The following is a 3,155-nucleotide window of genomic DNA, read 5'->3' as shown; positions in this document are numbered from 1 at the left end:
CTAAACTCCGTTCTAACAGGTCTTGGAAGGCCCAACGGTACCTTAACCGACCGGCCGCCGTGTCGTCCTAAGCCCACAGGCATCACCGGATGCAGATATGGAGTGGCATATGGTCAGCATATCGCTCTGCCGGCCGTATGTCAGTTTGCGACACCGGAGCTGCTACTTTTCAGTCAAGTAGCTTCTGAGGTGCACCCCGCTTGCCAACAGCGCTCGGCAGACCGAATGGTCACCCATCCAAGTGCTAGCCCAACCCGACAGCACTTAACTTCGGTGACCTGACGGGAACCGGTGTTACCACTGCGGCAAGGCTGTTGGCGAAATAACGAGTAGGCCTTATGTTATTGGACGGCCACGTCTCATCACGTAACGTAGAGGTCTGAGAGAGCCCCGCTGTATAACGAAGGATACACAGTGGTCTGCAGTAATTCTGACGACACAGTACAGTACTGGTGCAGGCTCCAGTGTTTTGTAGCTCACCGTTCAGAGGCCACTGTCGAACATGGAGCTCCACATCACACGACTCCTACATGTTCCTGTGTTAGTCCAACGACATCGGCAGTTACGATTACAGTAGGCACACTGTTTTAAATGTGGATCAACAGAAACGTATCGCTTGTCCAATGAATCGCTTTCCTTGTTACGCCGAGTCTGTGGGTGAGTCCTTACACGTTGTCATCCAGGCGAATGGCTGCACGAAATGTGCACCGTGCCACAGATGCAGGCCGGTGAGGGCAGAATTATGATATGGGGTACATTTATGTGGGCTCCCGTGGAATCTGTGGTGATTATAGAAGGCAACACGACAGTAGTGGACTATGTGAACATTCGACATAGAAGTTTTCTGGGTGTGGTACAGTGTCATATTGTATAAAACTACTGCTGGAGAAAAACCAACGTTTCGGCAACGATTGGAGCGGCCTTCGGTCTACTGGTGCGTTCTAGCTGTGCAGTGTCCCTTATATTTTGTTACTACTCTTCATTGCACATGCCATTACGTCTTCATTTTAAAAGATTGTTCATTTCATCGGTCACTTAAGGAAGAAGTTTTTTTTTTTTTTTCTTTACTGAATTTCGATTCCCCCCGAAGGGGGCGGGCTGGCAGCAGCTTAGTATGCCGCTCTTCAGCCTACAGACTTTGTTTTAAAAAAGGAGAAGATAATAAATAATAAAAAACAGGCGGCAAAATCAGAGACAAAGGGTAACATGGCGAAAAAATCGTGGAACTAAAAACATAGAACAAAGGGATGATGATGCAAATAAAATACGTATGAAGCAGGCAGGTAAAAAAAGAGACAGACAATTAAAAAACAGGGCGATGTCTGGTTTCTGTTCGCAAAAGACATAAAATTCACCCCCCCCCTCCCCCAAACAGCATGGTTTCTGTTCACAGCACTGGAAAAGACGAAACAACACTGAACAGTCACTGGAACCCTGCACTAAAATATGACATACCACAGCCGAGAGCAGGTGGAGGGAAACTGGACAGATGATGGGAAAATAAAAAAGGGGGGAAGGTGAGGAAAAGAGAAGGGGGAAGGGGGAAAGGAGCCAATGGAGGATGAGGACCCATAAGAGGGGTGGGGGGGGGGTGCTGGGCAGACGTGACAGGGACTGGGGAAGGCAGAGGAGGAGAAGACAAAAGGACTCGGGGGGGGGGGGAGAAGGGAGGTAGGGAGAGGTTAGGTGGGAAGAAACACAGGATGGGAGGGGGAAAGAGGGAGCCCAGGGGAACGATGGAGGAAAGGAGGGGGGGGTGAGGATCATAGTTGATAGGAGGGATAGATGGAAGGAGAGAGGGCATCATCCGGGAAGGGTAGTTGATGGAAACCACCTTGGGAAAGGAGATGATGGGTGTAGAATGGAGGGTAGGGGGGACAAAACAGTGAAGGCGTGGCAGGGGGCGGGCGGGAGAGGAGAGGAGCAACCAGGGGGTGAGGGGGATCAAAGCGGCTGGAGGTATAGAGTATGCGGATATGTTCAAGGAATAGGAGCAGTTGGGGGAAAGAAATGAGGTCATAGAGGAGCCACGTGGGGGACGTGAGGCGTATACGGAAGGTGAGGTCGAGTGCATGACGCTCAAGGATCTGGAGGGACTTATAGAATTTGGGGAAGGAAGAAGGAGACGGAACTTTATTTTAATGGGTTATTGCGGTGGAGGGAGAGGGTAGCCTCTGTTGTCCATTGGCTCTTGTGTTATGTGCCATGATTGGTGGTCACCGGCGAATGAGAAGTTGCCTCCTGCTTACCACATGCTGGACGTCGGCCGCGCGGCGGCAGTTACCCGCCGGTAGTGCTCGCACCTCGTGTTGACAGTGCGATCTGCTTGGCTCTGATTGCTGGCAGCCTGATTCTGTTACGCGCTCCTGTGAACGGGAACGCGTTATGCAGCTCTTGGCTTTACACGCGTCCATTTAGAAAAGTTCTTACTGAGTTTAACGAAGGCGATGTTGACCTGATATATTCGACGATGCCCTTTGGCTACACTGACTAAAGGATTCTTCTAAGAAATACGAAATTAAGCTAACCTGAAGATGCCTAAATAAGTCGAAACGCGTAGGTTGAAAAATACAAAACTAAAATTGCAACCAAGACTGTTTTTAACCAATAGTGTCAATTTATTTCTCTACCGTTCCACTCTCAAAAAGCGAGTGGAAATAATGAACAACTAAACCTCACTGCGCAAGCACTGATGTCTCTTATCACAATGGTCACGTTTCCTACGTATATGAGGGTAAGCAAAATATTGTGGCATTCAGCGGGAGGAGGTTGACGATTGGAATTTAGTGAAAACACCTCGTCGGAAAGTAAAACGCCTACGTTTCAATGATTTCCATCCTAGTTCGTTTAGCATAACCGTGACACAGTCTCCTATATTTCGTGATAATTGACAACGGGTTGCCCTTTCTTGAACATTTTCAACGCCTTCCGTCAGTCATACCGCTTAGGGATCCCACACCGCTCAGGAATACTCACGAAGAGGTCGAAAAAGTGTGTTGTAGGCGGTCACTTTAATTGATTTGCTGCATCTTCTACGTATTTTACCAGTTAACGCACTCTTTGGGTTCACTTCCCCACAATACTTAACGTATGACGGTCCCAATTTAAGTTGTTCGTGATCGTAGCTCATAGACATTTAGTTGAATTGACAACAT

General features: G+C 48.6%; 1 pseudogene; it reads right to left on the bottom strand.

The window, feature by feature from the left end:
- Positions 1-201: 201 nt before the first annotated feature.
- On the bottom strand, positions 202-319 carry LOC126292541 (5S ribosomal RNA; annotated as a pseudogene).
- Positions 320-3,155: the final 2,836 nt, after the last annotated feature.

The sequence above is a fragment of the Schistocerca gregaria genome, chromosome 9 (assembly GCF_023897955.1).
Source record: "Schistocerca gregaria isolate iqSchGreg1 chromosome 9, iqSchGreg1.2, whole genome shotgun sequence".
Classification (NCBI taxonomy): domain Eukaryota; kingdom Metazoa; phylum Arthropoda; class Insecta; order Orthoptera; family Acrididae; genus Schistocerca; species Schistocerca gregaria.
This window is presented reverse-complemented; position numbering and strand designations above follow the sequence as displayed.